The sequence below is a fragment of the Protopterus annectens genome, chromosome 10.part0, assembly GCF_019279795.1.
Source record: "Protopterus annectens isolate FY-2018-M chromosome 10.part0, PAN1.0, whole genome shotgun sequence".
Lineage (NCBI taxonomy): Eukaryota > Metazoa > Chordata > Ceratodontiformes > Protopteridae > Protopterus > Protopterus annectens.
Window position 1 is genome coordinate 1,582,266,890 of NC_056744.1, and position 13,174 is coordinate 1,582,280,063.

General features: G+C 41.4%; 1 protein-coding gene across 1 annotated transcript in view; it reads right to left on the reverse strand.

Annotated features, from left to right (window-relative positions):
- Positions 1–13,174, reverse strand: part of STX1B (syntaxin 1B) — a 915,847-nt gene that overhangs the window by 33,050 nt on the left and 869,623 nt on the right. The gene's annotated exons all lie outside the window — the stretch shown is intronic.

Sequence of the window (13,174 nt, forward strand, 5' to 3'; positions counted from 1 at the left end):
TAGGTTCATAGGTTGGTACTAGGCTATCGGCCCTAGGGCCTATACAAGCCTAGCCATAACAATTCCCTAGATATTTCTTCCCACAATATTTATTTCCCTGGACCCCTGTCTAGAAGGGCAGCTGACATGATCCCCGGGGTGATTTCCTATCTCCCATCCAATCATCAAGGTTCCTTTTGAAGAGGGCCAAGTAGGTGCTCTGCTTGACATATATGAGTACTCAATTCAAGAGTATGGGGAGTCTCTGGGTCAGGAACCTATCCCACCAGCATGTTTTGTTCATTGTGATGACAAGGTTTAGATCCCTGTAGTGTGTGGCTCTGAGAGATTGGGATTTCTTTAAGTGGTGCATGTCCAACAGCTCAGGGTTTAACATGGCCTTGCATGTTAAGCAGAGATCACCTCTGAGTAGATGATATGCCACAGAGTATAGCTGGAGTTTTTTAAGACGGTCAGCATAGGGCATCTGCTTTAGGCCTGTGATTCTTTAGTGAAGTATTTCTGCAGCCTTTCCAGCTGTTGCAGATGTCTTGTGAGGTACATACCAAATGGTGCATTGTACTCTATAATGGGTCTAATGAGGGATGAGTACAGTGGGACAATGACCTCCTTTTTTCTGGATGAAAAGCCCTTAGTGATGAGGTGTGCTACATAGAAGGATTTCCTGACTGTTGTGGTGATGTGGTTATCGAAGGTGAGTCCACTGTCCACCTGTGTCCCCAAGTCTCTCATCACACTTTCGGTGTTTAGTGTACTGCCACCTATGTGGTAATTCATAGGTACATGTTTTTTCCCAAAGGGGACAACTATACATTTCTTGGCATTAAGCTTGAGCCCATGGCTCTGGCACCAAGCATCTGTTTCTGTAAAGCCCTTTTGTAGAATATCCACATCATCTGGGGATTCAATAATGGCTCCCAGTTTGCAGTCATCTGCAAACTTTTGTTAGCCAGTGTCCCTTGGTGTTGGCCTGTACTTCAGAGAAGTAGATGCCAAACAAGAGTTGTCCCAGGACTGAACCCTGTGGTACTCCACTTGTCACTTGTCTGGAGCTGGATTTGGAGTCGGCTACTTTTACAGTCTGGGTTCTGTCAGTAAGTCAGTTGGCAACCCATTGAGTGACGTAGGGATTTATGCCCAGCTTAGTAAGTTTATTTATTTTATTTTTATTTTTATTTTACACTTGTTGACCGGGCTAGTCTAGCTGGATATATATCCATTTTCAGTAGAGGCCCGGGGAGATAAGCTCCGAAATTAACAATTATAATGATACTAAATAAAATCCCATTAAAGAAATACATGTAAAGTAATTAGGTAAAGTTAGCTAAAATTAAGACATTGTTACTAGTGACAAAGTCATAAGATATAAACATGCAGTAGTTAGGAAATAAACAAATTATTGTAGCACATGACATACATGGAGAATACTACAAAATGTACAGAGAGTAGGGATATAGTAAAGTAAGAAGAAAAGTAAGCACACTTTTTTTTTTTTTTTCATAGATAGTAAGAAGGAGTTACAGATCAGTGGGTACCACTTTGACATAGTATTTGGGTATTAGAGATGTGATGTATAGTCAGAGGTCAAGAAATAAAGTTAGTCAGGATTAGTACAGGGGCACAACCATTGTGTTTTGAGGTATAGCTTGAGTTTCTTTTTAAAGAGAGATTTTGAGGGAATAGACGAAAGTTCAGAGGGAAGCAGGTTCCAATCTTTTCCAACAGTGTTAGAAAAAAGAGAGTCTCCAGCCTTGTTGTTTGACTTGGCAGTATCTATAAGAAGTTTGTGTGCAGATCTTAGGGACTTTAGGTTATGGTATGGGTGAATAAGAGTAGATAGTATAGGTGTTTTGTCAGGTTGATAAAGAATTTGATGGGCTGTGCCTAATTGATTAATTTTTAGTTGCTGCTGAAATTCAAGCCAGCCTAGTTGTTTTAAATTAGTACAGTGGTGGGTTCTGTAAGGGTTTCCTGTGGCAAATCTGGCTGTGTTGTGGTAGGAGTAGTCTAATTTCAACAAATTCTTTTTTGATAAGTTGGTAAATATGGGAGAGGCATAGAGAAGGGGTGAGATAAGGTGGGAGTGGGCTATAGTTGTTCTAGATTCTGGAGTGAGGAAAGGTTTGATTCTGTAAAGAGAGCCTATTTTTTTGTTAATGGTTTTCAATGTGTTGTCTATATGGGCATCAAAGTTAAGGTTGTTATCAATGGTAATGCCTAGTAGTTTGGTAGTAGAATCTTGCGATATAGGTGTGCCATTTTTTGATGTTATAGTAAAGTCAATGTGGGGAGATTTGCTGGAATGTGTGAAGAGGAGGAGTTTTGTTTTTTTTGGGTTAAGTAGTAGACAGCGTTGGGAAAACCATTCTTCTACAGATTTAAATATGTGTTGTGTGAGGGAGTGAAGGTCTGATACAGATGTGGCTGAGCAGATTAGTGTAGAATCATCTGCGTATTATATACATGTAGCTTCGGGAACTACTTGGTGGAGGTCATTGATAAATAAAGAAAATAGGAGGGGACCCAGTATGGAACCTTGTGGGACACCAATGTTGACAGGTAGCTGGGAGGATAGAGTGGAGTTCCAGAGTACTGCTTGATGTCTATTATTTAAGTAGGACTTAAACCGGTTAATAGATTGGGTATCAACAGACAAGGATTGAAGAATGTGTATGAGTATTTGGTGGTTGACCATGTCGAAAGCTTTGGATAGATCTAAGAAAAGTGCAGAGGAAAGGGTGTTATTGTTGCGATTTTTGTTGATTGTGTCTGTAAAGGAGAGGAGGGCAGTTGTGGTACTGTGGGAAGGTCTGAAACCATGTTGGGTTTTAGAGAGTAAGTTAATTTGGAGAAGGTGGTGAAGCAGTTGCTTGTGGATACACCTTTCCATAATCTTAGATAAGGGAGAGAGAAGGGCTATAGGGCGGTAGTTAGAGATTTCAGTAGAATTTCCACCCTTATGAAGTGGGATAATGTGGGAGATTTTCCAAAGTTTAGGGACATATCCTTCAGTGATGGTTCTGTTTATTAGTATGGAAATTGGGTAGGCTATTGATTTGGCTGCTAATTGCAAGTATTCTGCGGGTATTAGATCTGCAGTGGGAGTACATGATTTGAGTTTTTTGAGAAGGGAGAGAGTATAAGTTGTTGGGACAGGTTGGAAGTGAAATGGGGGAGGTGAGTTTAGGTTGCTGTTAGATATGTTTGTGTTTTTGATGGGGAGTTGACTGGCTAGGGTTTGAATAGTTTCAGTAAAGAAGGAATTAAAGTAATTTGCAATTTGGTTGGGGTTCCTTATGTCAAAGCCTTGTGGGTTGGGTGTGACAGGTTTACTTGGCTGTAGTAATTGATTTATGGTTTCCCAGAACTTTTGTGGGTTATTTTGAGTATATGTTGAGGTTTCAGGTAGTTTTTTTATCGTTCATTATTGCTTTTTTGGTCTCATTTCTCAGTTGTTTGAAGTTTTGGTAATCTGCTGTGTTTTTAGTTAAGCGAGATTTGTTCCAGATTTTATTTCTTAGATTGATTTTTTGTTTGGTTTCTATTGAGAGTCAGGGGGCAGATTTAGTTCGAATTCTAATAGAGCGCGTGGGGGCATGGTAATTGAGTATGGTCAGAAACTTAGCATTAAAGAAATCTACAGCTTCGTCAAGAGAAAGGTGTTTTAAGGGTGTCCAGTTACATGCCTTCAGTTCAGTTCAGTTTGAAATAACTCCAAGTTAAAACTTTTTTTAGATCTGATTGTTCTGGTTATGTTTTGGGTGGGAGGGTTGGTTTTGAGCCTGATGATGTAGGTTAATAAGTGATCACTTATATCATCAGGGAGGGTTCCTGTTACAAATGTATGGGGTTGATTATTGGTGAGTATCCAGTCTAGGGTACTTTCTTTTTTGTTAGTTTTATTTATTCTAGTGGGGGAGGTGATAGTCTGAGAGAATCCATAAAGGTTAATATGGCTAGTAGGATGTTTGTTGTTACAGGATTGCCAATCAATGTTTACATCCCCTAGGATGATTGTTTCTTGGGGTACGTTTAGTGATAGCCAACATAGGATCTTTTCTATGGTAGAAATATTATTTCCTGGGGGAACATAAATGAAAATAATAAAGATTGATTTGGCTGTGTTTAGTTCAAGTTTGGTAATAAGAATTTCAGCATTAGAGTCTTGGGGAGGTTTTTGATAGAAAGTGGTTATTTGAAGGCTGGATTTAAATAAGATAGCTATACCACCACCTTTTTTAGATTCTCTGTCGAGATGGAAGATATTATAGCCAGGAGGAATGAGTTCACTGTCTTTTGTTAAGGGTTTTAACCAGGTTTCTGTTAGACAAATAATATCAAAAGAGTAGAGTTCTAAGAGAGCATGTAGTTGAGTTGTTTTATTATTAATACTATGTATGTTGAGGTTAGCTATTGAGAGTGAGTTTTTGGGTTTTTTAAATACTAGGTTAACAGTGGGGTTTAGGTAAATGGATTGATTTAAGGAGGAGTCAATTGGACCTGGGTTTGGGTGAATATCTCCATTCTTAAGTGAGAGAAGTAGGGTTAGGTATGTAGTGTTTGTATATTTACTATGAGGAAGGGGTATCTTACTGGGATTTGGGTATAGATGTTTTATGTTGGTTATTCTATGATATCTAGGTAAAAGATAGCTAGGTGTGGAAGTTATGTTGATGTGATGGTTGAGGTAGGTAGGAATTAAAGAGAAAGTTTGTTTAGCTGGGTTGTTAAGGTGTGAAAGTAGTGGTTGTTCATAGGAGGTAGTAAGGTGTGCTAATATTAGAGTGGGAATAAGTGAGAGCAAAACTATGGTATGTTTGAGTACTAGGGTGGGGAGTTTATACATTTTAAAGGTGGGTATTCACTTTTAGTAACTAGTACAAGTGAAGTGGGTGTGGTATTGTTAGGCAAGTTAAGTGGTGTATGCGAAAGGGTGTGGTTAAAGGAAGAAGTATGGAGGGAAAAGAGATGATTGGTTAGTTGTGGTTGGGTTGTAATTGGAGGAAAAGGAGAGGGGGTGTGGTTAGGTAGGTATAAGTGTGGATGCACTGGGGGTGGGTTGGAATTGGGGGTAGGGTAGGGGCAGGGCAAACGGAGCGGGTAGAGACAAAGGAAGAGAAGTTAGCAAGGAAACAATCAGCAATGCAGGTAGCTACATGTTGGAAAGGTATGTTATGAGTGGGGAAGGTTTGAGAATAAAGGGAAATGTAGAGAAAGACTTCTTGAGGAGTACAAACTAAAAGGCACCAAGTAAGTTGGAGTCAGAACCAGAAAGAAGTTTAGTAGATGGTTAAAGTTTGCCAAACAGCATAGGGAGAGGGGAAGTGATAGATGGGAGAAAGGCGCCCCCTAGTGGGCAGTTCAGGAAATGAAGGTGAGTTTGTAAGGGAGCAGAAAAGTGTAGGAGAGTGTAGAGAAAGAAATCTATAGTGAGGGGGTGAAGGTAAGTGGAAGAGGTGTATAGGCTGTTAGGTAGGTACAGAATAGGGGTAAGGCTGCTGGCTCCTCAGGCTCCTAGCGGACTTAGAAGCCCTGAAACTGGTGGTGGATAGGGTCTGTTTTACCAGGTAAATTTAGTCCATAACATACTTATTGTTTTCCTTGATAGAGGTGCAGCAAGCTGGAGGTTGAGGCCACAAGCATATGGTTAGGGTTCTTAACACACCAGGTAGGCTGAGGCTGTATCAGGAGTAGGCACAAATTGAGTTGGGTACTTAGGGGAAGAAGGGAAATAAAGGTAGAGGAGAGAAACAGAGTTAGAAATTCAATGTATATATTAAAGAAGGCAGTAAAAGCTAGCAGTAATACTTATAACATTGCAAATAGTATATTGAGCTAGGATGTTTACAAGTAGCCAGTCTAAACAGTTCTTAAGTACTACTAGGCAACAGCATTGATGAGGTAAAAACAGCAGGTAGCACAAATGCAATGGTACAAAGTTCAGTCAGATACATGCATTTAGCAGTCTAAACAGTTCTTAGTTACTTCAGGCAACAGCAACAAGGAGGTTTAAACAACAAGTAACACAATGGAATGGTACAAACATGCAAGATAAAAATGGTCAGCAGTAAGACGGACAGCAGCAAGATGGGGTACCTGACAATAATAGGTAGTCTAAAGGTGCCTGTTCAGTAATGAACTTTGGAGGTTCATAATCCAAGGGAAATATCTGTAGCAAAGTAATGCGTATGAGAAAAGAAAATGATTGAGGGCAGCACAGACGGGGATCTGCTATTATACAGCAGGGTTGCAGTATATGGGGTCAAAGCAACCTTCCCAGATTTAGAGGGAGCAGGGCTGTCTGCAGTGTAGAGAATTGAACAAGCTGAAAGTGAGGTGGAGACAGCCTTCTTCAAGCAGGAGCTGTGGAGGGGTACGTTAACTACACTAGTGTGAGTTTTAAACAGGAAGGAAATAAAGGCACTACAATATTTACCACCTACTCATCTGCAGATTAAACCAAGTTGAACTCTGCTGTGAGGGATAATATACAGTTACCCGAGTCAGTCAGATTACTCTTAAAAATAGTTGGCGCCATTGTAAATAGCCATGTCGGCTAAAAATCAGTAAGCATAATGTCATACAGTATTATAAAATCATATGCTGATGAAGGAGTAGTCTTTAGTGGTTGAAAATACATTTGTGGTTTCACTGTTGTGAAAACTATACTGAGGAAGATGCAGGGAAATATGTGATATCCCTTCCAGAGTGGGGGATGGTGCTGAAGGCCTTGGCGAGGTCCAGATAGGCTGTGTGGACCGCCTTACCCTCATCCACAGCTCTGGAGGCTGATTCGAAGAAGTCAGTCAGGTTCAAGAGACAAGATCGGCCCTTCACGAACCCAAACTGGGTGGGGTCCAGTGTTTGAAGGTTGCCAATGTCTTTGTTTATAAGTTCCATGATAATGCGTTCCATGCCCTTGCAGATCAGGCTCATCAGAATGATGGGACGGTAGTTCCTGGGATCCAAGGTGGATCACCCCTTGTGGAGTGGGATAACTGTAGCTGTGCGCCACTCAGTGGGCACAAAGCCTGAGGTGAGGTTGTGATTAAACATGAGACTTAGGTGAGGTGCCAGTTAATTTTGTAGTTCATGTAGTACACAGCCTGGGATGTCATGTGGTCCCATGGATGCTGTATTTTTAGCTTTGGAGAGTGCGGTTTCTATCTGTGTGGCCATGATTACCGGAATTTGGCAATCTTTTGGTATTGAGATGAGCCCTTTAGGGGGTGAGATGGGGTGAAGTTGGCACTAAATTGGTCTGCCAGAATATTGGCAATATCCTTGGGATCAGTATATTTAATGCCATTCTGTTGTAGCTCAGTGTAGATCTGAGCATTGCCATTTAGATTCTTGACATAACTATAGAATGTCTAGTGCTTGTCTTTGGAATCTTTGGCAATTCTATTTTCGTAACTAGCTTTGGAGGATTTTATGAGAGATCTCAGCATCTTACTGAGGCTGGTAAGGGAGTTTTTTGTATCCTGGGATTTTCCTTTTTTCTGCAACAGTTTCTTCCTTCTGTTGTATAGTTTGTTTATGGCAGGGGACCACCAAATTGACTTCCTTTTTTTTGGAGGAGAGTGTCTTGGTTCTATTTGAGATGGCACAATCCATGCATGAGTGGATGTGCTCATACAGTGCCTTAGTGTAGGATTCAGCAGTCGAACCTTCAGCTCCCATCTGCATGGGTGTCATGAAGTTTGTCATTTCTGACTTAAGTAGCATGAAGTTGGTCAGACCTAACCAATGAGGGGGTGACCACTGTTGTAGAGCATCTATCTCTCATGTTGGTAATGACCAGGTCTAGGATATTGGAGCCCCTGGTGGGACAATGGATTAGTTGATCCAGGGCATTGGAATTTATAAATTCCAAGAACCGTTGGGAAAAGGTGTTGGTATCTGAGTAGTTTTCCCAGTTAATGGCAGGGTAGTTGAAATCACCCCGTATTAGGGTGGTTGCTTGCATCTTAATATTTTCCAGTATGTTTAGAAAGGTGTAGTGAGAATCTTGTGGCATGGTGGGGGATCTGTAGCAAGCTACAATTTGGATTGCAGTCTTACCTCGTGTTAGTTGCACCTGGAGAATTTGAGATGCATTGTGTTAGGCAACTAGCCTGGAGGTGTTAATATCCTTGGTGAATATGGACACTCCTCCACCTTTAGTGTTTCGGTCTTGGTTTGGAGGCTGAAATGTGTGGTAAGAGTTGTAGCCTGGTATTGCAGGGGGTGCTCTCTGGAGTCTTGAACCAGGTCTCAGTTATTGCACAGATATCGATGTTCTCCATTTTCAAGAGTGCCTCGAGAGAGTGCATTTTGAGGTTTAGACTTCTAGTATTGAGTAGCATTACCTTCAGATTTTGCATACTTGTATCTGTTACAGTGGTGGTTTTGTCCATTGACCCTTGCCTAAAAAGGCACTATAGGGGTGGCAAGAGCTTTAGCCAGTAACCTGAATCTCAGGGCCGACAGGTGCAAACCATCTCTAGCAAAACATTGTGGTTTGTCGATCATGTCATCCTAGGCAGACAGACAGCCACTGGATCCCCTTTGAATGACACCAGAAGCTTAGCCAACTGTTGAAGTCAATCATTTTGTCCTTATACTGTGGCATCATTCTGTGCGAAGGCAGGATGCTACTCAGGGCTAGGGTCATACCTGCCTGGGCCACATGATCCAAGAGCTCTTCCATGTGTCTTTTCATGTAGTCCAGGGAGGTACATGTCAAGTCATTCACTCCAACATGGACAATGACAGAGTCATATTTGTACTTGTTGTGGAGTGACTTGAGTGCATGCGTTATGTGGCGGATCCTGGCATCTGACAGGCAGCTGACTGTAATTTTCTCCTTGTTCAGCCTGGTGAGTGGGACATCAGTGTGCCTAACTATAGAGTCACCTATGACTAAAGTGTTAGATACGTTGTCTTGCCTTAGGGTCTGTTGTTGGGTGGCACACTGGTGCTGTGAGCTATGTATCACTTTGGTTGTGACTGGTGTTTGTTTGCATTTCAGCTTCGGAGGTCCTTGTTGCTTGGGCAGGATAATGTTAAGGGCCTCCACATATATGGGTTTAGTGTTGCTATGTGTGGGTGTTGATGGTGTGGATTTTGAAGGGCTATTTGTTGCTTGAGGTGTAGTGCAGGTGTTAACCTTCTCCTCTTGACTGTCTAGCACAATCTTGGATGGAGAGAGCTTTGCTTCCAGCTTGGCTATGTAAGTGCATCTCTCGCAGGTTCTAGTGCTGGGTGGTAGGAGGAGAGGGTTGTCTGTGTACATGAGGCAGTTGCTGCATTGCCCCAGTATGCCCAGATTCACAAGGTGGACAGGAGAAATCACTGGAAGCTGACCCTTGGATGTGCCTGTTTAGGTGCTTTTTTATTGTAAAGTGCAAGAGCTGTTTTTCTTTACCTTTGCAAGGTACTTTGCAATTATAGGCTTTATAGTGCCTATGATTAATTTCTCCTTATTAACAAGGAGAGCTGAGTGTTTGTATCAGTTTAAGGCTTCCTAGTGCTTTCCAGCAGGTTCTAGAGCAAGTGCTAGTCACAGGGGTTCAAATTTTAGTGCTACTATTGAGAAACCAGCTTGTTCTAAGGGAAAATTTGAAGAGCAGACTTTCTGGCACCTGGAATAGTTTAAACGTAGCCCTGTGGTGCTGCACGATGTGAAAAACACCAAATGTAATTTCCATGATAATTTTTTCCATGGCTTGGCATATAAATTCAGACTAATAGGTCTGTATGTAACTTCCGCGGTCAGTTAATGGTCTACTCTAGTGAAGGGCCATAAACGTTGCCATCCTCAATTCATTTGGTACATAGCCTGTTTTGAGGCTATAGTTGAAAAGTGACTCAAGTGGTCCTGATAGGTCATGCTTCAGGCTATTTAGGAGGCAACTTGGGATATTGTCAGGCCCCAGTGAGGCTGAGTTTTTAGCCTCACTGAGTGTCGCTATGACCTTCTTCCTGCCGATAGCTGGGGAGTTATTCTGGTAGGGATTTCACAAGAAAAGGTGGTGGTGGTGAAGTGGGAGGTAAAGTTTGAACTGAACTCTGCTCAGTGAAGGTAGTACCATTAACTATCAGTTCAGCACACTGCTGTGTGTTACTTCTGAGGTTTTGGACATAGCTGTAGAATGTCTTGTGGTTGCCTTTAGCCTGAGAAACTATCTTGACCTCGTAATTGGCCTTGTTGGATTTAATTAGTCTTCTTAGTTTCCTGTTTAGCTTTATTATGGAGCTTTGTCATTATGAAAGTTGCTCTTTCCGAATTTGACCATGACTTTTTTCCTTTTGTTATATGCATTATTAAGATTAGGTTTTCACCAGTGTAGTTTGTTTTTTGGGGGTTGTTTTGGGCTTACTTCTGGTAGGCACAGCAGCCTCTATGTAGCCATTTGCATGTCTGTACAGTGTTTCTGTGAACAATTCTCCATAGGCTGTTGTGAGCTCCAGGTTGGGTGGGGAATTTTTGACAAACTGTCACTTAATAGGATGCAGATGCCTTTAGAATAGTTTCTAACTTTTAACAGATTTTGCTGTTTTTTCCAAGTTGACTTTTATTTCAAATGAGACAGATTTGTGATCCAATTCCAGCTGTAAGGTCGTGATTTGGGGGGGTGCAGCTCTCTCTCCCATATTTGTGAACACAAGGCCCAGTATGTTTGAACTTCTGGTTGAACTGTGCACTAACTGATCCAAGGGCATCTGTGTTAATAATGTCCAGGAAATGTTGCTCTTGCAAGTTGGTGGCAGTGTATGTTTCCCAGTCTATAGAGGCATAGTTAAAGTTTCCCATGAACAGAGTGCCTCCAGTAGGTCTTAATAAGAGCTGTCGGATTATTGAGACATAAATGGTGACCTATAGCTTGCTAGGGTATGGTAAAGGGCTCTATCTAAGATGGTTTGAATGGATGAACTCCAGGGTATCATCATATTTAACCAAACTGGAGGTATACTTGTTGTTAGTATAGCTTGAGATACCTCCACTTTTATTCCCTGTTTGTGTAGCTAATGGTTTAAATGTGTGGAAGGCCCTGTAATATTGCACTGCTGGAGTACTTTGCAGCTTTAAACCATATCTCAGTAATGGCACAGATGTCTATATTCTCCAGAATGAGGAGGGCTTGTAGGGTGTGGAGTTTCTTGTTAAGGCTCCTAGCATTGAGCAGTAACACTTTTAATGGACATGCTGCACCTCAGAAAAATCCAATCCCCCGAGGAGAGCTCTGGCGAGAGTGCGTGAGCCTCGCACTGAAAAGCTGGAGGCGATGGATAAGGAAGGATTCATAACCCAGAGGCTCCCTTCACTCTGGAATAAATCCAGGCAGTGAGGGCAGAGTCCCTGATCACTTCTTCTTCTTGTTGAGGAATGGATGGGAGATCGTGGGGTTTGCAGGTCTCACTTCTGGTCACTTCTGTGTGTCACTTAGACAGAGGCTCGCCATACTACTAAAAAGGGCAAATAAATAAGCAAATAAAATGAACCTATGTTCCTTTGGGTTTCATTTGCTATGTTGGTAGGTTTATCACTTTGACATTGTCTAAAAAAGCTATTTGGGGATGGACAACATTTTAGTTAAAATCTGGAAGACCAGGGGGGACGGGTGCAGACTATCTTTGGCAAAACAATGTGGTCAGCTGTCCATGTCCTCCCAGGCTAACAGATATTGAATCACCCTGGATTGACACCAGAAACTAAGCCAGTTGTTAGTCATTTATTTTTTGTTCATACTGTGGCATCATCCTTGGTGAAGGTAGAATGCTACTCAGTGCATGGCACATACCAGTTTATGACATATTCAGAGAGGTCCATAATGTCTCTCTTCATATAATCCAGAGAGGTATGTCTCAGGTAATTTACACCCACATGGACTATGATAGAATCATATTGATACCTGTGGTGTAATGACTTGAGTGCATTTGTAATTTGGCAGATCCTGGCTCCAGATAAGCAACTGACCATAATCTTCTCCTTGTCCAGTCTGGTAAGTAGGGCATTCTGTGTTGTATAGTGGAGTCCCCTATGACAAGAGTCCTGGATAAATTCTTTGCTTGCCTTATGAGCTTTGTGTTTGTGGGTCCATTATGTATAGGTTCATGTGCTGTGTTTGTTTGCTTTAGAGATTGCTGAGGATAGGCATTGTTGTTTGCAGGCTTAGGAGGTCTTTGAGGTTTGGGGAGATTGCTTTTTTAGTGCCTTAGCATAAGATGGTCTGTGTAGAAACTATGTGTGGTCGATGTAGCATGGGTGCTCTTGACACCTTGTTTGTATGCAAGATTTTTGCCTCCAAAGAAATTGCGTATGTGCATCTCTTGCATACTGTGTTGGTTGCTTTAAGGATTGAAAGGTTGTCAGTGAACATGAAACAATTGTGACATTGTCTCAGGATGCCCATATTTACCATGGCTAAGGAAACATTTGGAAATTGCATATCCCTGTTGTTTGGGTGTGTATTACAGTTGGTTATTAGGGTTTGAAGAGTGTGTTTTACAGAGGTCTTATAGAGTGGTGTCTAGGGTTAAGGACTAGAGTTTAATAGTACTAGGATATAGTATTAGATAGTACTAAGATATGCTATTAGTGCTATCTGATGTGAAAGCTAGCTGCTTTGAGCTTGACTTTGTGCAATCCATCACTAAACTTCAGGTTACAGTCCCAGTGCTAGTTTTATAGGTTTACTTCTGTGTTTTCCATCTCAGAAAGACCAGGACACCACCTACTGCCACCAGATGGAATATCTTTATTCTCTTAATGTCAAACCACAAAAAAGATTGCTTGAGAGTATATGCTACCACGAAACAACTTTAATAAACTAACTAGACAAGGTGGACCTGAGGAGATTGGAGAAACTGGCTGTGTGGAGTACCAGAAGTCAGCATAAAGCTGAACATATCAAGCCAAACCCCAATCAAGGAAAAAATCGCAAGCAAAATATTTATAGTGGATCTCTCACTGTATTCTGTAGCCCTTCTTCATGAGTGCATTGTATATTTGTATTATCTTACATTTACCAAGTAGAATATCAAGTTTACTGTTGATAAATTTGTTGTTCTTTCTGTTTACAAATGCTCTGAACTTGCAGCTCTCCTCTGTGTATATTGCATTGCTTGGCTTGTGTTTGCATAGATAGTATATCATAGCACCATGTAAATAATGTCTTTCTTTAACTCT